The 23555-nt window shown below is 46.5% G+C and overlaps 1 pseudogene; it reads right to left on the bottom strand.

Annotated features, from left to right (window-relative positions):
* Positions 1 to 7093: 7093 nt before the first annotated feature.
* Positions 7094 to 23108, bottom strand: LOC109774740 (uncharacterized; annotated as a pseudogene).
* Positions 23109 to 23555: the final 447 nt, after the last annotated feature.

Raw genomic sequence — 23555 nt, 5'->3', positions numbered from 1 at the left:
GCAAGAGAAGAGGAGACTAAAAGAAAGGAGAAGATGAAGATGATCACAACAAGGAAATGGAGGCTAAGAGAAAACAAGAAAGGGCACCTGGATGGATGGAGCTTGAGGAGCGCAAGGTTGCCATTGAGCAGGAGAAGTTCAGGGTCATGGGAGAGGATGTGATGACCAAGAAAATGGAGCAATATCAAAATATCGTGTTCGCGGGTACCAGTGCCTCTGTTTTCAAATAAGAGGCAAAAGATTTGCTTCATCGATTAACTAAGAGAGAAAGTTGATGAGAAACAATGCAAATTTGACCACATGCGGACTACTCACGGAGTATGACTCTCCATCCCGTGTACACAAACCACCAAACTCTCCCAACACACTACAACTTCAAATTCCTGACACATAGATCAGACCATCGCAAAAGTTACGCCCATCGAAAACACCTCGACACACGACATCAGATGCCACTAATCGACGGTGGCAACAAAAACCATGAGACTGTAAACCACATGTTAAGCCGCCGCATACGCTTTCCCTATATCATCACTCTTCTTGGCTTCTTGCTTTTGCTTCGGAAAGATTTGACTGGATGATGAGGCAGATGCCGTGTGCGGCGGAGGCAAACTAAGCTATGATGGTGAGAGAAAGCACAAAATAAAAAGATGGATTTACCGTTGAATCAAAATCCAACAATTTTAAACATCACCCATGACAAAAACGGGCAACTAAGTTTCTAGCTCTCAAAGAATAAAAGTAAAACTGTGCAATTTACAAAAAATTTCCCTGCAAAATACAGTTTGTGTTTCGTGGTATTGCATAAGCAGGGTTGAACAATCTAAAACTGTGCAACTCACAATTTTTTTCTCCGAAAAATACAGTTTGTGTTTCGTGGTATTGCATAAGCAGGGTCGAACAATCTGGTGTCCGTTGCGGGGGTGAGTCCCACAGGGAGGGGGGTGGGGGAATGTGGTTAGGGGTCCACCCGCCCGCAGCAACAACTCATTTGAGGTTTGAAGGATGATTTCCGGCTTCCCTCTCTTTTCTTCTGATCGAACTCACCCGCGGGGGAATGATGGGCCGCCCGGCGTCCGCGTGTGGCTCAGCCGCCGCCGCGCAGGAGGCTAGCCTCCTCCTCCGGCACCATGAGCCTCGACTGCGCCGGGACGAGGTTTCTCCCTCGCCCAGATCTGCTCGGCGCCGCGCGCTCTCCCCGCCTCGTCCTCCGTCTCCGACCTTCGGGATGCCCTCCTTCACTGCCTCCGCCTCCGCCACGCGGCACAGGCTTCACCGCCGCCGTCTGCGCCTCGAGGGACCGAGTCGCTCTCCCCCGCCTGCGCCACGCCGGAGTTGCTCGACTTCCTCGGACCCCATTTCCCTTCCTCGCCTCTGTCTCCACAGCGCGTGGCACGCTCCCCTGCTTTCGCATCCATCGCGCAGGCGGCTCTCCGCACGGCGCACTCTTCAGGCCCGCCCTCTCCACCTCGATGGATCAGGCGCCTCTTCGCCGCGCACTCTGCTTCCGCGGCATCCACCGCGCTAGGCCCCGCCATTGCCATCGCTGTCTCGGCGTCCGTGTTGAGGAAATCTCACGGCGCGGTGTGTTCTCCCCTGCTTCCGCGTCCACTGCGCAGGAAGCCCTCGGCCGCCGCTGTCGTCTCCGCCTTCAGGAAGCTTCAACGCTGCTACATGGGGAGCACTTCTCCGGCTCTGTCTCCACCGCGCGGTAAGCTCCGGACCCCTCGCACATGGGATTGGGAATGGGGTTCATTCCGCCGCTGCCGTTCTTGTGCATGGTACGTCGACTTGATTTACTTGACTCCCTATTAAATAGGATATGCTTAACCACATCGAATGTGTGTATAATGTTTGATAAAAGAATTATCTGCAATATATTATTATAATAAACTTTTATACTTATTTAAACTAGTTATATAATACTATAGTTTAAATTAGTTTTTTTCTATTACTTAGCTATCATACTAGTTAACAACATAAGAATCTTGCCAAATAATATTTATAGTTTTCTCGGTTTGTTATGTAGTTTTAATGTATGTCAATAAAATTTTGTTTCTTCAAAATTTAAATCATGATATAACAAAATTTCTCTTTCATTTTTTTTAAATTCGTTAACTATATATAGTGCTTAAATATATATTTGCATGCGTGTGGACATATATTAATATCATTAAATATCATGATAGAGATTTTTAAAGCATACAATCTAAAAAAAGTATTAATGGTGGTTTATACTTTTGGAGAGAGAGAAGATCACCGCGTGAACAAAATCCAAAGTAACGTATGTCACTCCCGAGGGATCGACCACTATCATACATGAAATTTTGCATAGAATGATTGTTGGTGTTCACGCAAGAGTGCTGAGGTTGTTCCCACCATTGAAGTCAGAGTCTGGGTATATAACGCAGCCGCCGCCGCCTACTCCTCCTAAAACAAGCTAGGGCTCGTGCCTCTCGCCGACGCTGCCGCAGGTCCGCCTCGACTCCTGTGGCCTTAGGGCCATGGGGGCGCGGTGGATCCTGGCAAGGGCCGGCGGGAGTGCTCTGTTGTTTGTCGTTTCTTTGATTTTTGTTAGGGTTTGTGTTCTGCTCAGGAAGGCGAGACAGCGACGGCACCATGAAGATGGAATAAAGGTCCGCAACTGAACTAAAAATGAGCAAGTGGGAAGAGGTTTGGTGGAAGCAAATCATTTTTAGGGGAAAATGCATATAAGGGATTTGCTAGATACCCCTTAAACCCTAACTCTTTTTCTCCTCATACATAACTTGTAAGGGATCTGCTAGGGATGCCCTTAGGAGGCCAAAAGACTATATTTTGTGGTTATAGACATCTCCGTGCTACTAAATCACCTCTCTTTATGATGGACGTTTTAAAGTTGCATTCTTATGTCTTGCCTGTTACTCCTATAAAGGATGCTAGACTACCCTGCCTCCTACGGCTCTTCGAGGGCGATGAGCCTCCATGTCGTCCGTTCCGTGGTAGTGTGCCGCGAGGTCCTCAGGACTCTACATGACATCCGATCTGCCTGGACAGCGCGCGCCCGAGCGGCCCGCTCTGTAGTCCATCATGGGTGGACTACGGATGCGTGCCAAGGCCACCACCATTGGGCGACGTTGGGTGCGCCCGTGAGCTACCTTGCGCGCGACGGGCCAGCCGGACTCACCTGGCGACGTCCTCGCCCTGGGCTGGGTCGGTCGCGACAGGCGCGCTAACCGAGTGCCTGCATGGCATGTGCAACACCGGTTCACGCGCGCGTGGGGCTAGCTGTCAGCACCGTCGCCTCGTGCGGTTTTGTCTTGGGCTGCTTTCTTGGCCCCACCCGGGCACGGGAGGGCGGTGGCTCGTGCCAGCCGGGTTTGTGTTACTCCCGCGGAGCTGTCTCACATGTGGTACTCGGCTGTCAGTACCATTTGCACTATGCTATGTATTTTTGGGTTGCTTCGTTGGCCCCGTGATGACGCACCGACCGCGCGCCCGATGAGTTGAACAGGGCCCACGGAGGGCATACCCGGTTGGTGTGGCCGAACCGCTCGGCCAGGTACGAATATGTTGGCAGGCGGGCCTGGCTGCTCCGACGCGAGCCGCTGTGTGCCAACCCGAGATCTGTTGGCATTCGGGTCTTTTCCCAAGGCCACTTACATTTTTCTATAAGTTTGTTATTTTCTCATGCACGACGGACACAATGCACACACAGGGGTGCATCGTTTATTTTGGGCGAGTCGTCCATCGTCACGCGTTTAGGGTAAGAGAGGCGGGGGGACGCCGGGGGCGTCCGACGGCTCGTTCCGATTTCGTCGGGAGAGCTGCCGTCGCCGCGCCATACTTGAGTTTGGCCTAAAGATCGACTTTCATAAGAGTGAAATTTTCTACTTCAGACAGGTAAAGTAGTCGAGGACCAATATAAGAACTATTTGGTTCAGAAGCTGGAACACTCACCTCATCATTCCTATCCATTATCGCTGGCTCTTCAATTATTAAGGTGTGGAGGGAATCAAAGACCGGTTTGAGGAACCTTAGCCGTCGTCGCCCGATCAACCATCAAGTTCAGATAATGGGTTTTCACCCTAGAGAAAGTCCGATTAATCTTCAAACAATGACTTGAGCGAGGAAACCAATAGAGATCAGCCATTGCCAGGTACAACCATTGAAAGTCAAACCCGAGTTTTCACTTCAGAAATCGAGACTTGGTACCTAAAAGAACACCACGAAAAACAAAATCTCCGTGTGTTGCTGTCCCCACTTGCCAAGAACGCTGCTGCAATACACCGATTGTCTAGCTTATGGTCGCCACGCGCACGCTTTTGAGTAATTTTGACATAGATATATGCAAATGAAACCGCGTTCGCGGAACTAGCAGTGAAGCATCACCTTCTCCCCATCCGTTGGGGTTCTTTCTCCTCCTAGCCTTGTCGATCTCTTCAACCACAACCGCCAAGAACATCAACCATGGCACCCTAGTAATCGCTTACCGGACGTAGCCAATTGTGTCGTTGTATTGTGCGGTTGAAGGTTCCCATGAACCTCGCTTAGGCCCGCTGCCCTTGGCCGTGATGGCGCCGCACCTGAGGCAACATTGAGGCCCCGACAACGTTGTGGATCGGGAAGGCAAGGGGGAGGCGGCGGCCATGACGGTGATTTAAGACTGGGGTTGGAGGTGGGGAAGAAGATGCATGAGAAGAGGAAAAGGACGCCCCACGGCCGCCATCTGCGGCTGGACGGCCTCCTCTGATGGTGGCGAGGGGATTGACTGCATTGACGAGGTCTTTGGTGTGCGGCGGCGACCCGGGAGACAGACGTACGAAGTGGTTTGATGCCAAAAAAATAAATTTGGTGTGGTATATGTGTATGGAAGTTGTGTTAACGAAAAACAACATGACCACGCAGAGATGGCCGGGCAACAAGTGTTGTGACAAAGATGAAACAATACACCACTTGTTCCGGTCATGTCGTCTTGCTAATTTGGCGCACTACTCATGTTGCGTTTAACTCACGGCCAACTTCGAGCATCACAAATACTAGAAGGGTTGTGCGCGCGTTGCTGCGCCGTTCGTGTTGTTGGGTTTCTTAAAATACTAACCACTCTCTTTCAAAACATAAGGTCTATTACTTTTTTTAAAAGTAAAACATTTAAGTTTGATCAACTTTGTAGACAAATATATCAAAATCCATAATATCAAATCGATTTTTTTGATTCATCACAAAATGAATTTCCATACCATTTTTGTTTAATATTGTGGATGTCGATATTTTTGCTCTGAACTTGATCAAAGTTAAAGAAATTTGATTTTCTAAAAAGCTAATACCACTTATATTTTATAACTAATGGAATATTTAGTTTGGCGGGTTTGGAAGATGATAGAGTGTGTTTTATTTTTATTTATATAATGAGGTGATTAGGTGTGTCTTCCGTGATGTGATTCTTTGTTATCCGCTAACTAACCTATATTTATGTGGGGAATTTTCTGTATTGGTGGTTGCATGTACTATATTGATACTATAATATCATACGGTGACACTTTTTTTTCTAGGTGATGCAAGGGTGCGTGGGATTGATATGTTTTTATAAGTCGGTTGTTGCTTATTGATTTGAAAAATCGTTGGCCCAGTCAAAATCATAAACCAAATCAAAATTGAATGTCTCAATTGAATGATAGAGCTTCAAATTTTGGGACCATAGTGACTAAATAGATTTGAATGGAAGAGCTTGATAAATTGTTGACCCGGTCAAATCGGATGATCCAATTCTAAATTGAATAACTCATTAATTGCGAGGCCTTAAAAATTAGGAAGCACACTGTATAGTATAAAGAAATTGAATGACGGAGCTTTGAGAAATTGGTGGCTCGGTCAAAATCGGGTGAACCAATTCTAATTGGTAATCTCAATTGATTGTGGGCTCTTTAAAATTAGGGAGTTTAGTGTTATAAAGGATGTTCATCAGTAATTAGTTAGCTAGGCTAAACCGAAAGATTAGGGCAAATCCGGGTGGATGTGTGCGCTATATGTGCATCCATTTTTTTAAGGGAACACGATGCATTCCATTAAGTACAAGGGCTGGACAAGTCGCCAACAACAGCGTCATTTACAAGGTCTGGATACTGGCCGAGCCAAATCTCGCATTTGCCAGCTCCTAGTTTAGCATCATACGCAGCTAAACAATGTGCAACTAAATTACAAGTCCGAGGATAAGATACAACAATTACATCATTGAAATCCACTCTTAGTTGAAACTTAATATCTTTGAAGATAGCCCCTAATGCAGAAAGATCATAGTCTTCATTGATCACCGCTGTCTTCAGTTGCACAAAGTTAGTTTTCACAATCACTCAGTGGCAACCCATCTGGATGGCTGTGTTAACGGCATGCAACATTGCCAACGCCTCCGAATGAAGGGCGTATGAGACTTGTTCCAAATTTCCTGCTCCAGCTGCTATTACCACACTAAAATTGTTCCTGATAACAAAGCCCCAAACTTCAGAATTTGATTCCTTCAGGATCGGAAGGCACCATCAGTGTTGACTTTCAAGATTCCCGGTGGAGGTCCGGACCATCTTTCCTTCTGCTGATGTTCATGTATTCTCCCTTCTCGCTTTACCTTTGAAAATCGCATACAAAGATAGTCAATAGAATGACAGTTTTTATCAGAAGGTTTGATTTCATTTCCGGCATTTGCATCCAATTTGGAAGTGCCGTAGTGATGATTTTTGTTTTAAACATGATTGAAGTTTTCAACTTTTTTGTAGGTTATCTACAAGGTTCTTCACTTCAGCGTGTAGAGAAAGGGGAGTCTCTGGCCTTTGGGTGCATCCACTTGAGATGATATACAGGATTTGATGGTGGTTGGTCTAGCAACATGATTAGTGAAGCATGCGTGCCACATGTAATCTTTGGTTGTGTTGGTTGTCTCAGCCTTGCTTAATTTTGCAGCTTGCAAGACTTTGTGAACTTGTGACAAGAGTAATTGTACATCAATCAATGTTGTTGAACCTGCTTTTCCAAAGCAAAACAATAAAATCTTCCTATTTGCACGTTTGTGTTGGCACTCAAGTTTCGTAATGTAACTTGAGACAACATATTTTGTTACATACGATTACTGAAATGGTCCACCAAAGACACTAGACCGAAGCCAATGCCGTTCCTCTGTCACAATTGAAGCCGGGAGAAACGTCCTGACGACGCCGTCTTCTAAATCATGCATGAATATATTCGTAACCGACTTCTCTCTGGAAGGCAATGACTTCATATGGGCTACCTTCCTCTTCCTCGAGTTGTCAGCGCCGATCGGCATCGAGCCACCCCACTGGCTTGGATAGAAGGTGTAGACTCTCCTCTTGCCTTCCTCCCTCGCAAGGATGGACCGGCCTCTGTACAGAAACCAGCTGGAACCATCAAGCTCTGTGTCATCTAGAGGCAGCGGCGAATCCAGAAAGAAAATGGAGGGGAGGCTCAAAGTTAAAGACGAGTAAATTAAATGCCTTTTAGAAGAAAAAAAAAGGCAATTTTATCCTAATCCGTTTGTGCGAATAAGCTCAAACTTTACCATGCCTTTTAGAAGAAGAAAAAAAGGCAATTTTATCCTAATCCGCTAGCACATCGACTACTGCATTCCACATTGCGTGAATACGAAGCAAGGTTCTAAGATGTGAGCCCCAACGAGTAGCTCCTGGTCTACATAGGTTAGTTTCATGATGTAACACTAGTAGGAAAAGGGGCTTTTACCCCGGTTTGTAAGGGCCTTTTGTCCCGGTTCGAGAACCGGGACTAAAGGGTCGTTACTAATGGCTCCCCCTTTTAGTCCCGGTTCTTACATAAACCGGGACAGAAGGTCCTCCATGTGGCCGCTGCTGCCAACCCAGGCAGGGGGCCTTTGGTCCCAGTTGGTGCCACCAACCGGGACCAATAGGCAGGGTCTTTTGTCCCGGTTGGTGTCACTAACCGGGACCAATAGGCATCCACGCGTCAGCAGCTGGCAGGAGCTGAGGTTTTTGTTTTTTTTAAAGGGGGTGGTTTAGGGGTTTTGGGGGGTTAATTTAGGTGTTTCATGTATTGTGTTAGCTAGCTAATTAATAGAGAGAAGTGTCCTCTCTTATCTCCGTGCTTGGTCGACGCTACGTACTATATACGTATGGAGGGGAGTAGACACGCTAGCTAGTAATCAAATGAAGGAAACAAAAGATCGTCATGAACATATGCATACAGAGAGAAGTCATATCGACCACCTCTCCTTCTCCGAGATATTGGTCGAACAACAAGTTCTCGTATATCTATCCGACACTACCGGCTACATATATACAATAATTATCTCTTACAATACAATCTCCTAATTAAATTGTAGGAACACAGGGTCCACATAGTATTCTCCGTTTTCAGCGATCACGTGGTCAAGGAAGAATGGCGCCAATTCCTCTTGAATTCCTCGCATACGATCTGGTGCTAGGAGTTCATCCCGCTTCCGAAACATCTAATTTGAAGAAGGGGGTCAATACATATATATATGAATAAATGAAACTGAACACAAATGATGGTAATAAAATAAAATTGTGAATATTATTGCTTACGCACTTCATATTGTTCTTCAGTGTAGCCCCGCTCACAGGTCGTGTAGCGGATGGACTCGCAAACGTAGTATCCACAGTAATTATTCCCGGGTTCCTGCCACAACCACTTTACAAGAAATAAAGGTCAATCAAACTGATAAGCAAGCATTCTAAATGGTATTGATGAAACTAGCGCTTGAATCACTAGGAGATGCGCGGAACATGCTACTATAGTACTTACTTTCGGGTGATTAAATTGCAGCTTCTTCGGCAGTCCCGGAGCTTTTGAGGTGAATTTTCTCCAAACCCTGCCAGACAAAGAAAACAATTACTTGATATCAGGAAATGAACAAAGTTGCTGATATGGTGGATAATGATCGATTTAACTTACTTCTCGAGCATTTGAGTCATGTTCGCATAGTCCTGGGGATCTTTTCGTCTCGAGTCTAAGACGGTTACTACTCCCTGCTCAAGCTTAATCTCTAGGAGAATATAGTGGAAGCTGCGCATGCATGCATAAGTCATCAATTACATTACCATAACCTGGACTAATAAGGGAAACCGAATATGCACAAGACAGTAACACTCACTTGAAGTTGTAAGGAAAGAGTATTATATCTTTGTTTTGATTTAATACCAACGATTGTAGCAAGTTGGCCTCGGCTTCTTTGGGATGTTTTTCAACCGTATATGCATCTATGAGATTTGTGTTAATGAACCCAATATGACCGATTTGTCTTTTCTTCAATTCGGCGATCTTCAATCTGCATAATATAGTGAGGATAAGTATAAATACATGCAATGAAAGAGCTGACCTATATAGAGAGACTTAATGACAGAAGTAGTACTACTTACAGACAGTAGCAAGTGATCGTTGTTTTATCGAGGGCCTTTTGATTGTAAAACTGGAAGAAATCCTCAAATGGAACATTCAGCAGATCAATTCCAATGAGGTCATGCTCCGGTTTAACTCTCAGCGTCAAAGTATCCATCCCATCAGACTCTCTGCAGGTTTTCATGTACCAATCATGTAGTCTTCGCATCATCGTTGTTAGAGATCTTTCATCTTTGACGAGAGGCTTCCCGTAATGGTATTTGTGTTCGTCCACCTCCATGATTTCATAATGTACATCGTCAGGCAGGTAATCTCCAAGATTGCTATAACCGGGCACCATACTCGGATCATTAGCGACGATGTCTTTTGACACCTTGAGCGGGGGGCACGATTGGTTCGCTTGTTCGCCGAGCTGGGCAATTTTTTCCCAGCTCGTCGTTCTTTTAACCTTTTATCACTGACAGTACTTCCCGACCGCTCCGCTTCGGCATATGTCTTTGCAAAAATGCGCTCATAGTTGCCTCTCGGCGGAGACTTTGGTGGTTTTGACAGGGCAGCCAGAGAGCGCTTTGCTTTCACCGGATCTACCTTCTCCTCCGGAGGTGGATGTTTCTTTGCTTTCACCCCTTCAAAGAAGTTTGTCACTTCGGCTCGCACGATCTTCCTGGTTTCCTCCTCGGTCCTCTCGTATGGTAACTTCTCTGGAGTCTTCAGAGAAGGACAGAATCTGTATTGCCTCCCGCCTCTGGCAGCTGTACTGCTAGACGCCGGCAGAGCAGACGGAGCGGCTGCGGCTATCTTCTTTCCTTGCTTACGAGGCGGAGGAGAAGGACTACGACGCGCCGGAGCAATCGTAGCGGCGGCGGGTCTCTTCCGCCCTTGCTGACGAGGCGGAGAAGGAGGAGGCTGGCTGCTCTGGCGCGCCGGCGCTGGCGGAGAAGGAGGCGGAGTGCCGTCACGCGCCGGAGAAGGAGGCTGAGTGCCCTGATCACTCGCCGGAGGAGGAGGCGGAGGAGGAGGCGGAGTGCCCTTACTCGCCGGAGCCGTCCAGTTCGGAAGCTTGATGAGCTCCTTCCGCCATAGGCATGGAGTCTTCAGAGCAGAACCCAGCCGAGTCTCCCCTTCACCGGTAGGGTGGTCAAGCTGGAGCTCCTCAAATCCCTCCGTTATTTCATCCACCATCACCCTAGCATATCCTTCTGGAATCGACCGGCAGTGGTAGGTTGCGCCGGGTTCAGGAGGTAAAACAGAGCCAAAAGCCGCCTTGACTTTGATGTTCTGCCATTCCGCCATAAGGTGGCAATGTTGAGACTCCGTGATAGCATCCATGGGGTAGCTAGCAGGAGCCACATGCTCCAGTTGAAGCAGCTCGGTGGAAGCCACACTGCTTCTCCGCTGAGATGGCGGTGTAGCTTCGGGGGCAGTTTCGGCATGTCGATTGCCGTCTCGTTCCTCTAGCGCTTGAACCCTTTCGTGCAGCTTCTGAATTTGGATCTGCTCCACTTTTTCCCTCCTCTCCTGGCTTTTGTAACCGCCCGCGTCCGAAAAACCAGCCTTCCACGGAACGGAGCCTGGCGTGCCTCGTGTCCGTCCAGGGTGCTCAGGATTCCCGAGGGCCATTGTGAGCTCGTCGTTCTCTCTGTCTGGATCGAACGTCCCTTCCTGCACTGCATCGATATATTGCTGAATCTTCTTGACTGGTATTCTCAAAAGCTCGTTCGTCCAAACGCACCTCCCTGATACAGGGTCCAAGGTTCCGCCAGCCCCGAAGAACCAAGTCCGGCAACGGTCTGTCCAGTTCATTGTCTGTGGTTCGATCCCTTTTTCAAGCAGATCATTCTCAGCCTTGGACCACTTAGGTCGGGCTTTGAGGTAACCACCTGACCCCGTGCGATGGTGAAGCTTCTTCTTCGCAGCATTCTTCTTGTTTGTCGCTGACATCTTCTTACTCTTTTCCGATGTCTTGTGGGCCACAAATGCGGGCCAGTGATCTCTGATCTTCTCATACCGGCCGATGAATTCTGGTGTCTCTTCTTTGTCGACAAACGTTTTCAGCTCATTCTTCCACCTCCTGAATAGGTCTGCCATCTTCTTAAGAGCATGAGACTTGATTAATTGCTCTATAACTGGCTTCTCCGGATCCTCCTCTGGCGGTAGGGTGAAATTTGCCTTCAGCTCAGTCCAAAGATCATCTTTCTGCATATCATTGACATAAGACACCTCAGGGTCTTCCTTCTTAGGCTTATACCATTGGTGGATGCTGATCGCGATCTTGTCCCTAACTAGAACCCCGCACTGAGCAGCAAATGCATCCTTTGTCCGGATGGGTTCAATCGGTTGGCCGTCGCGCGCGATTGCTGTGATCTCAAACCTTTCATCCGAGCGCAACTTTCTCTTCGGGCCTCGTCTCTTTACCGCAGTTGTGCTCGATCCGGAGGGCTAGAAAAAAGAAGAAAGACGAGTGTTAATTAATATGTGTACACACCAAAACAATGAATGCATCAATTAGCTAGTCAGCACAGGCTTAACTAATATATTTACCTGGCCGGACTCTGTTCGTCACCGGAGCCGTCACCACGGGCTCGTTCTTGCACCAGCATTGGGTCACCGGAGCCATCATAATCATGTCTTTCCTCCTCCACCCTTCAATCACCGTAGTCTGCTTCTTCACCCTGTTCTTCCAGACCATCATTGTCGTTAAGATACGACAAGATATCACCTCCGGCTAAGATTATGTCCCCCAACACATCTTCTGCTTGCTCATCTCGTCCGTGCTCCATTGTTTCTGCAAATATTACAACATGGCAATTATTACACAAACATGACAGCAGGTGGATATATTAGTGCAAACGTAGACCTAGCTTATTCCGGGTTTGGGGTGGCCTAGGCAACGCTTCAAGGGTAGGGGCGCGGCGGGAGGGGGTAGGATACCGACATCGTTTTTTTCTAGGGTTTGGGTGTCCTCGAGAGTTTTGGTCGAGCGAGAGGGCCGGGGGGGTGCTCCCGTGGTATAAGTTATCACGGTCGATAGGGGGTATAAATATCGACCGTCCATCATGTCGAAGTTATCTGGGAGGGAGTTATATATATCGACAACGACGACATACATACATGGGAAAATAATGCTATCGGGGAGGGGGTATATCGACCCCCCCCACGTGTTGAAGTTATCGGGAGGGGGTTATATCGACAACGACGACATACGTACATGGGAAAATAATATTATCGGCGGGGAGGGGGTATATCGACCCCCCCTCGTGTTGAAGTTATCGGGAGAGGGGTATATCGACGACGATAGACCCGATAAAACATAAGAAAACGAAGAAGAAATAAAAAGAGGAGAAGAAGAAAAGGAATAGAGGAGAAGATCGAAGAAAAAAAAAGAAGAAAAAAAGAGGAGAAGAAGAAAGGAATAGAGGAGAGAAGAAGAAAAAATAGAATTTTTTCTATTTTTCTTCTTGTCTTCTATTCCTTTCTTCTTCTCCTCTTCTTTTTCTTCTTTTTTCCTCTTCTTATTTATTTCTCCTCTTCTTCCTCTCCTCTTCTTCTCCTTTCTTCCTCTTCTTATTTTCCTTTTTATATGAACATATCATCATATATATGAACATACATTTTCTTTGCATATGCATATGAACATACATACATACATTTTTCTTTCATATGAACATACATACATACATTTTCTTTGCATATGACCATACATACATTTTTCTTTGCATATGACCATTCATACATTTTCTTTGCATATGCTTTGAATATAAACATACATACATACATATAAACATAACATACATACACAAAAAATTCTAAAAATCTGCCTAAAAAAATTATATGAAAAAAAAGCATACATCATCCATCCATCCATATAATGAACATATACATCATCCATCCATCCATATAATCAACATATGCATATGAAAAAAATTATATGAAAAAATTATATTAAGAGGATCGAGGGGACAGGGAGGAAAGGGGGTCGCCGGAGCCGGACCGAACGGGGAGGAGGGGCTGCGTCGAGGCAGGGGCGGCAGTGGAGGCGGGCACCGGCGACGACGACAATGGTGGGGCGGGCCGGGGCGCAGGGGCGCGGCCGTGCGTGCTCGGGCGCGGGGCAGGGGCACGGGGAGACGGGGATGGCGGCCGGCGGCGGCGACGTCGACGAGGAGCGCGCGAGCGATTTGGGCAGCCTGGCGGCGGGGGCAACTGGCGAGGGAGGCGAGGGAGATGTGAAATTTTCACAAGTCCTGGTTATATAGCAAGGGCATTGGTCCCGGTTCGTGGCACCAACCGGGACCAATGCCACCCTTTAGTCCCGGTTGGTGCCACCAACCGGGACCAAAGGTCCCTTTTCAGCAGCGCAAAGGGCGGGAAGCGGCGGCCTTTGGTCCTGGTTGGTGGCACCAACCGGGACTAAAGGGGGGGCATTGGTCCCGGTTGGTGCCACGAACCGGTACCAATGCCCCCTTTAGTCCCAGTTGGTGCCACCAACCGGGACCAAAGGCCTTGCGCTGCCCGCGGCCAAAAGTTTAGTCCCACCTCGCTAGTTGAGAGGGGCTCGGAGTGGTTTATAAGCCCCACTGCGGCTGCCCTCTCGAGCTCCTCTCAAATGCAGGCTTACGGGCCTAATGTCACACTGTGCTGTCTGTGGGCCTATTGGGCCTTCTGTGGGCCTGAATCCTGGCCCAGGTTGGGTTTCTAGTCGTATTCAGGCCGTGGTGGCCCAATAGGTGGCAGTTTTTTTTAATTTTTTTTCCAGTTTTTTGGTTCTGTTTTTTGCATTATTTATTTTCTTTTGTTTTTTGCTTTATTTTTTAATTCTTTGTGCTTTTAGGTCAGAAAATTTATAAACTTTCTGTTAGTGCCATTAGTTTTCAAATTTAAATAGTTAAAATTTGAATTCTATGAAATTTGTGTGAATCACAAGTTTGTGATTAACTTTACTATAAAAATAGTTTTTTTCCTCAGTTTTTTTGTTTTGTTTTTTGCATTATTTATTTTCTTTTGTTTTTTGCTTTATTTTTTAAATCTTTTTGCTTTTAGGTCAGCAAAATTATAAACTGTCTGTTAGTGCCATTAGTTTTAGAAAAAATATAAACTTTCTATTAGTGCCATTAGTTCTTTATGAAAATTCTTTTTGCTGTATTTAGTTTTTTTGTTTTCTTTTTTGCTATATTTATTTTGTTTTGTTTCTACTTACAACAAAAAACTTATTTATTTTATTTTATTTTGTTTCTAATTACTTATTTATTTTACTTTATGATAATTCTTTTTGCTATTAAAGTTTCTATCAAAAAAAGTTCTTTATGAAAATTCTTTTTGCTTTTAATGATTTTGAACAGAAAATACTTCGATAATTTTAGTTGCATCAATTTTATATGATTTTAGTTTCAATAGTAATAGAGGTTTCTTATAATGTTTTGAACAGAAAATACTTTGTTAATTTTAGTTTCATAAATTTTATTAAAGTTTATTTTATTTTGCCGGAACACAAGAAGTCCGGAGTTGTAATAAGTTATTAAAAATAAAAAAGAGGCGCAATGCTCGTTGATTTGCTTCAAGCCTTTCGGAATAGTGTAGACTGCACTGCACATAGCTCGATGCAGTCTACCTTATTCCTCAAGGCTTGAAGCTAAGCAACGTGAGCATTGCGCCTCTTCTTCATCGTCTCTGCACTCAGGGCTTATAAACCGCTCCTAGTGCCTCTCAGCTAGCGAGGTGGGACTAAAAAACTGCTTAGTAAGAAACTCTAGTACCGGTTCGTGCCACGAACAGGTACTAAAGGTGCTCGTGGGGCCACAGCCTCATTAGTACCGGTTCGTGACACCAACAGGGACCAAAGGGTGGAATTGGTCCCGGTTCGTGCCACCAACCGGGACCAATGGCATTGCACAACGGCGTGGTGGTGAGTTTAGTCCCACCTCGCTAGCTAAGAGAGAGCCGCACCTGTTTATAAGATGCGGTGCGCCTGAGCTGTCGAGCTCCTCTCTAAAGCAGGCTTACGGGCCTAACCTCTCTGTACATGCCTGTGGGCCTACTGGGCCTTCTGCGGGCCTGAATCCTGGCCCATGGATGGGTTTCTAATCGTATTCAGGCCGTGGTGGCCCAGTAGGTGGCATAATTTTTAATTTTTGGCCTGTTATTTTTCATGCATTTACTAATTATTTTGAGCTATAAGCCCCTAAATTTGAAAAGCATTTCAAATGAACTCTGAAAAGGTTGAAAGTTGGCATGGTATCATCATTTCGTCCACATAGCATGTGCAAGAAAGTTGAGAGGGTTACGGCAAAAACTAGATGCACTTCTTGTACAAAACAGACAATGGTATCATACTCGTCTATTACAAAGTTGGCATGGTATCATCATAATAGTTGCGGGAGAAAGTCTTCACTTTTTCTTCGCTTGTGTTATTTGCTTATTGCGCCGTAACCATGGATAATCTTCATCGTTTATCAGGATGCTTGGGTCAGCCTTGACTTTGAAGGGAGGAATTTCATGAAACTTTTCATAATCTTCAGACATGTCTGTCTTGCCCTCCACTCCCACAATGTCCCTTTTTCCTGAAACAACTATGTGGCGCTTTGGCTCATCGTATGATGTATTCGCTTCCTTATCTTTTCCTCGGTCTGGTAGACATGTCCTTCGCATAGATAACCTGTGCCACATCATTGGCTAGGACGAACGGTTCGTCAGTGTACCCAAGATTGTTCAGATCCACTGTTGTCATTCCGTACTGTGGGTCTACCTGTACCCCGCCTCCTGACAGATTGACCCATTTGCACTTAAACAAAGGGACCTTAAAATCATGTCCGTAGTCAAGTTCCCATATGTCCATTATGTAACCATAATATGTGTCCTTTCCCCTCTCGGTTGCTGCATCAAAGAGGACACCGCTGTTTTGGTTGGTGCTCTTTTGATCTTGGGCGATCGTGTAAAATGTATTCCCATTTATCTCGTATCCTTTGTAAGTCATACAGTCGAAGATGGTCCCCTGGACAACGAGTACAACTCATCACAAACAGTGGTGTCACCTCTGAGACGCGTTTCCAACCAACTGCTGAAAGTCCTGATGTGTTCACATGTAATCCAGTCGTCACACTGCTCCAGGTGTTTGGAGCGCAGACTGTTCTTGTGTTCATTGACATACGGGGTCACCAAGGTAGAGTTCTGTAGAACTGTGTAGTGTGCTTGAGACCAAGAATATCCGTCCCTGCATATTATTGAGTCCCCTCCAAGCGTGCCTTTTCCAGTTAGTCTCCCCTCATACCGCGATTTAGGGAGACCTATCTTCTTAAGGCCAGGAATGAAGTCAACACAAAACCCAATGACATCCTCTGTTTGATGGCCCATGGAGATGCTTCCTTCTGGCCTAGCGCAGTTACGGACATATTTCTTTAGGACTCCCATGAACCTCTCAAAGGGGAACATATTGTGTAGAAATACGGGCCCCAGAATGACAATCTCGTCGACTAGATGAACTAGGACGTGCGTCATGATATTGAAGAAGGATGGTGGGAACACCAGCTCGAAACTGACAAGACATTGCGCCACATCACTCCTTAGCCTTGGTATGATTTCTGGATCGATCACCTTCTGAGAGATTGCATTGAGGAATGCACATAGCTTCACAATGGCTAATCAGACGTTTTTCGGTAGAAGTCCCCTCAATGCAACCGAAAGCAGTTGCGTCATAATCACGTGGCAGTCATGAGACTTTAGGTTCTGGAACTTTTTCTCTGGCATATTTATTATTCTCTTTATATTCGACGAGAAGCCAGTCGGGACCTTCATACTGAGCAGGCATTCAAAGAAGATTTCTTTCTCTTCTTTCGTAAGAGCGTAGCTGGCAGGACCTTCATACTGCTTCGGAGGCATGCCGTCTTTTTCGTGCAAACGTTGCAGGTCCTCCCGTGCATCAGGTGTATCTTTTGTCTTCCCATACACGCCCAAGAAGCCTAGTAGGTTCACGCAAAGGTTCTTCGTCACGTGCATCACGTCGATTGAAGAGCGGACCTCTAGCTCTTTCCAGTAGGGTAGGTCCCAAAATATAGATTTCTTCTTCCACATGGGTGCGTGTCCCTCAGCGTCATTCGGAACAGCTAGTCCGCCGGGACCCTTTCCAAAGATTACGTGTAAATCATTGACCATAGCAAGTACGTGATCACCGGTACGCATGGCGGGCTTCTTCCGGTGATCTGCCTCGCCTTTGAAATGCTTGCCTTTCTTTCGACATTGATGGTTGGTCGGAAGAAATCGACGATGGCCCAGGTACACATTCTTCCTGCTTTTGTCCAGGTATATACTTTCAGTGTCATCTAAACAGTGCGTGCATGCGTGGTATCCCTTGTTTGTCTGTCCTGAAAGGTTACTGAGAGCGGGCCAATCATTGATGGTTACAAACAGCAACACGTGCAGGTTAAATTCCTCCTGTTTGTGCTCATCCCACGTACGTACACCGTTTCCATTCCACAGCTGTAAAAGTTCTTCAACTAATGGCCTTAGGTACACATCAATGTCGTTGCCGGGTTGCTTAGGGCCTTGGATGAGAACTGGCATCATAATGAACTTCCGCTTCATGCACATCCAAGGAGGAAGGTTATACATACATAGAGTCACGGGCCAGGTGCTGTGATTGCTGCTCTGCTCCCCGAAAGGATTAATGCCATCCGCGCTTAAACCAAACCATACGTTCCTTGGGTCAGCTGCAAACTCAGCCCAGTACTTTCTCTCGATTTTTCTCCACTGCGACCTGTCAGCGGGTGCTCTCAACTTCCCGTCTTTCTTACGGTCCTCACTGTGCCATCGCATCAACTTGGCATGCTCTTCGTTTCTGAACAGACGTTTCAACCGTGGTATTATAGGAGCATACCACATCACCTTCGCAGGAACCCTCTTCCTAGGGGGCTCGCCGTCAACATCACCAGGGTCATCTCGTCTGATCTTATACCGCAATGCACCGCATACCGGGCATGCGTTCAGATCCTTGTACGCACCGCGGTAGAGGATGCAGTCATTAGGGCATGCATGTATCTTCTGCACCTCCAATCCTAGAGGGCATACGACCTTCTTTGCTGCGTATGTACTGTCGGGCAATTCGTTATCCTTTGGAAGCTTCTTCTTCAATATTTTCAATAGCTTCTCAAATCCTTTGTCAGGCACAGCATTCTCTGCCTTCCACTGCAGCAATTCCAGTACGGTACCGAGCTTTGTGTTGCCATCTTCGCAATTGGGGTACAACCCTTTTTGTGATCCTCTAACATGCGATCGAACTTCAGCTTCTCCTTTTGACTTTCGCATTGCGTCCTTGCATCGACTATGACCCGGCGGAGATCATCATCATCGGGCACTGGTTCCTCTTGATCTTCAGCAGCTTCCCCCCTTGCAGCATCATTGGGCACATCGTCTGGTTCCTCTTGATCTTCAGCAGCTTCCCCCGTTGCAGCATCACCGTATTCAGGGGGCACATAGTTGTCATCGTCCTCTTCTTCTTCGCCGTCTTCCATCATAAGCCCTATTTCTCCGTGCCTCGTCCAAACATTATAGTGTGGCATGAAACCCTTGTAAAGCAGGTGGGTGTGAAGGATTTTCCGGTCAGAGTAAGACTTCGTATTCCCACATATAGGGCATGGACAACACATAAAACCATTCTGCTTGTTTGCCTCAGCCACTTCGAGATAATCATGCACGCCCTTAATGTACTCGGAGGTGTGTCTGTCACCGTACATCCATTGCCGGTTCATCTGCGTGCATTATATATAATTAAGTGTGTCAAAAACCATTACAGAACATCATGAATAGATAATTAAGTGACCAAATTAATAGAAGTTCATCATCACATTAAAACCAAAGTACATACATAGTTCTCATCTAACAACATATATATAGCTCTCCAGAGCATCTAATTAATTAAACCATACATTGAAACTATGTAAAACATTTCAATGCGAAAACAAATGCGATCATAATCGCAACCAAGGTAACAATTGTCCAACGGCATAATGATACCAAGCCTCGGTATGAATGGCATATTTTCTAATCTTTCTAATCTTCAAGCGCATTGCATCCATCTTGATCTTGTGATCATCGACGGCATCCGCAACATGCAACTCCAATATCATCTTCTCCTCCTCAATTTGTTTTATTTTTTCCTTCAAATAATTGTTTTCTTCTTCAACTAAATTTAACCTCTCGACAATAGGGTCGGTTAGAATTTCCGGTTCAACCACCTCATAGATAAATAAAATCTATGTCACGTTGGTCGGTATATTTGTCATAAACAATAAATGAACCAAATAGTTATAAAAAGATAATATATACCACATCCGAATCATAGACAGGACGAGGGCCGACGGGGGCGGATACCAAAACCATCGCACTATGTAATAAGAAGGAATAATAAAAGTAACAAAATTAGACAAGTAACTATCTAAAGTAAGAATTTTTCCTTTCAGAAAGAAGATAAGAACAAGAGGCTCACCACGGTGGTGCTGGCGACGAGATCGGCGCGGGCGATCAACGGCGGTGAAGACGTGGACGGGACGTGACGGACCGCTAAACCTAGACAAATCTCGGGGAAAATGGAGCTCGGAGGTCGAGTTTCGAGAGGACAAAGATTAACTAGTGTGGCTCAGACATTTCATCGAACACCTCATGTGCATAGGAGTTGAGCTAGAGCACCCAAATGCCCTCCCCTCGCCGGCCAGAAAAAACAGAGCACTATGGAGTGCTCTGCTGTGGCGATGGGGTATATATAGGAAACTCAGTGGTCCAGGTTCGTGGCACCAACCGGGACTAAAGGCCTTTGGTCCCGGTTGGTGCCACGAACCGGGACCAATGCCCCCTTTAGTCCCGGTTGGTGGTACCAACCGGGACCAAAGGCCTTGTGCTGCCCCGCGTCAAAAGTTTAGTCCCACCTCGCTAGTTGAGAGAGCTCGAGAGTGGTTTATAAGCGCTGCTGCGCCCACCCTCTCGAACTCCTCTCAACTGCAGGTTTTCGGGCCTAACTATTCTCTCTGCCTGTGGGGCCTACTGGGCCTTTTGCGGGCCTGAATCCTGGCCCATGGATGGGTTTCTAGTCGTATTCAGGCCGTGGTGGCTTAGTAGGTGGCATAATTTTTTTCCTCTGTTTTTTCCTCTTTTGATTTATTTGTTTTGTTTTGTTTCTACTTACAACAAAAAACTTATTTATTTTATTTCTAATTACTTATGTATTTTACTTTAATTATTTTATTTTTATTTATTTTACTGCTGCTATTTTTATTTATTTTACTGCTGCTATTTTTACTTAATTTATTAAGGTTTATTTATTGTAGTTACTATAGTTTATTTTATTTTATTTATTAAGGTTTATTTAGTTTTATTTATTTTATTAAGGTTTATTTATTTTATGAATATAAAAAAAATGAACATAGATGCGCTTATAGAGAAAATTAAACCTAAATTCATAATAAATTTCTATGAAATTTACTGTGAATTTAGGTCAAATTCCCTGTATAAGGGCATCTATTTTCACTTTAAGAGAAGCTCAACAAGGCAGAGAGGGACGGGCTTATAAACTGGTGTGAGCGCCCTTCGGTTGGCGAGGTGGGACTAAACACTGGCCGCAACTAGGACCAGCCTTTAGTCCCGGTTTGTGGTATGAACCGGGACTAAAGGGTGGTGGGCCAGGAGCGTGGCCCATTGGTCCCGGTTTGTCCCACCAACCGGGACCAAAGGGGCCGGACGAACCGGGACCAATGCCCCCACAAGGCCCGGCAGGCCCCTGGCCGCACGAACCGGGACCAATGCTCACATTAGTCCCGGTTCGTGACTGAACCGGGACTAATGTGAATATTGCCCTGTAACCAAAGCCCAGTTTTCTACTAGTGTAACCCAGTTCCAGCTAAGATCTTACCATGCTCCATCAATTTCATCAAATCATCATGATGCTTTGCAAGTAATGCATCTTTTCTCTTGCAAGAAGAACCCACCTGGGTCTCTATCAAGGGGAGATAATTGAAGAAATCAGCAATTGTTGTTGAAAAGATCTCCGGATTGTACCATCCAATGTGATTTCAAAATTATGCCCTTGAGCTTTGTTTCTTCCTTTCAACAAATAAGCTCTTCTAACTTCACTTTGAATATCAGGGGCATAATCTTCTATTGGTATTCGATCTGCCGGATCACCAAAAATTTGACTTGGGTGAAATTCTTGGATAAGAAGCCTTGTTGTTTGTGGTTGGTTTATGCTCTCATCAATTGGGGGGTTGCTGCTCTCGTTTGAAGGGGGGGGGGGTGTATTATTCTCATCGATTGGGGGATTATTGCTCAGATTTGTTCGAATAAGGGGGTCCAAGTTTGGAATTTGGGTTGCTTCAGGTTCAGGAACAACAACATGGGGGGTGTTCGAACTACTTGCAAACCAACTGTGCAAAGCCTTCCTTTTCATTTCTACAAACAAACATAAAAAAAAATTCAATGATTGTAAATAGAGTCTAGAACTAAACTGAGCAAGCTAAATATGCTACTGGAATTCTGCAAAAAAAGCCAATAGTAGGAGCTGGCATTGGTTAAGACTTAAGAGGAAAAACAACCTCCGGGCTCCGTTAGTCAAATGCGTTGGGGTTGGGGACCTGATGAGCCGGCGCGCTCCCAGCCTCCTCTGCCTTCTGGACGCCCCGAGCAGCCGAGCCCCTGACGCAGGGCTCCGGCAGTCCGCCCTAGCTGGCTCCGGCGGCGTCCGTGGGCGGCGTCGCGGCGTGTCGTCCTGCTCCCCGTGGGCGGCGTCGCGGCCTGCTCCGGCGGCGGCTAGGGTTGCGATGCGGCTGGGATGGGTGAGGCGTCGAGATGTGTTGCACGCACGCTGGAATTGGTGGGCGAGAGCTGATGACCAGGACGAGATATGGGCCTGTGTTTTTTGGGCTGGGCTGGGCTGCACTGATGAGTAGTAATAAAAAAAATTGTTCGATTTTGGAGGGCAGGCTTGAGCCCATCCAAGCCTGCCCCTTGGATTCGCCGCTGTCTAGAGGTGACCACTCCAGTGCTTCAACATCCAGCTTGAAGAACTTGAAATCACAGAAGCGTCCACGAAAGCGACGACACGAGATGAGCACAACTTTTTCACCGGATGCCACCAGGAAGTGGGCATCCCTTTCGTTTCACCCCTTAGAAAGAGCGGTCCTCCTCCAGCTCATCTCCGTGACATCGAAGATCAGGATCTTCCCATGGTAGTCGACGCAGACGGCCTGCTTCCCGAGCAAGACGACATCAATAATAAGCGTGCACTTGATGCGTCTGTGTGGATCCAGCCGTAGGTGGGAGCCATCCTCAGTGTTCTTGTAGACGCTCCAGTATATGTCCCCAGGGCAGGCAACATGGACGGTCGGAACCCCGGAGATGGTCTCAATGCACACGACGACCAGAGGCACCTCACTGGAGCCGACGTAGAAAACGAAGAGCCCGTCAATGACAGAAGGGCACGCCGGCAGCTCCAGCCGCCTGCCGGTGTTGGCATGCACAAGGAAGATGGTCTGCTCTTGCTGCTCCTGGAAACCATGTTGCTTGTGCTGGAGCATGAGCAGCCACCCGCCATTCTCAAACACGCAGGTGGCATCTGCGAACGCTGCGCTGATTATGCGACGGATCTTCTTGGTGGAGGGGTCAAACAGGAGCTGCTTCTTCTTGTTGCTTTCAAAAGTAAACAGAGCCAAGGGTAGCTTCGCTTGCTGGGAAGAAGCCAGCAGGGTATCCTGCTCCATGATGAAACCCAATTTCTTACCAGATCTCTGTGGGTGAGTAACAATCGATTAGTGCAATGGAAATTCTAGCTCAAAGTACATATGACACGACAACAAGCCGTGCCGCGAAAGCGCAGTGTAGACCATGGGGCATGATTATACAATCAGGAAAGAGAAAAAATCACTACAAGTCATCAAACTTGCACTGGCGTTAGCTTTAGTTCCTATGGTTACAAATACCCGCATTACGGTCACCAAACTTGTTCTAGGGGTCATCTACGGTCTGGTCCATTATACGATTTTCTATACGTACGCGCTGAGCTGGCCTTGGTCAACGGCTGCCAACTGTGTGCTGACTGCCACATGCGCTTGCTCGCTTGAATAGTCAGCTATGCAGGTTTTTTTTTTTGCAAAATTGCCAGTTATTAAAAGAGCTTCCCCCACCTGGTCGGACCAAGCCACCCGCCT

This window comes from Aegilops tauschii, chromosome 7 (assembly GCF_002575655.3).
Source record: "Aegilops tauschii subsp. strangulata cultivar AL8/78 chromosome 7, Aet v6.0, whole genome shotgun sequence".
Lineage (NCBI taxonomy): Eukaryota > Viridiplantae > Streptophyta > Magnoliopsida > Poales > Poaceae > Aegilops > Aegilops tauschii.
Note: the sequence above shows the minus strand (reverse complement) of the source record. Positions and strands in the feature narration are given on the sequence as shown.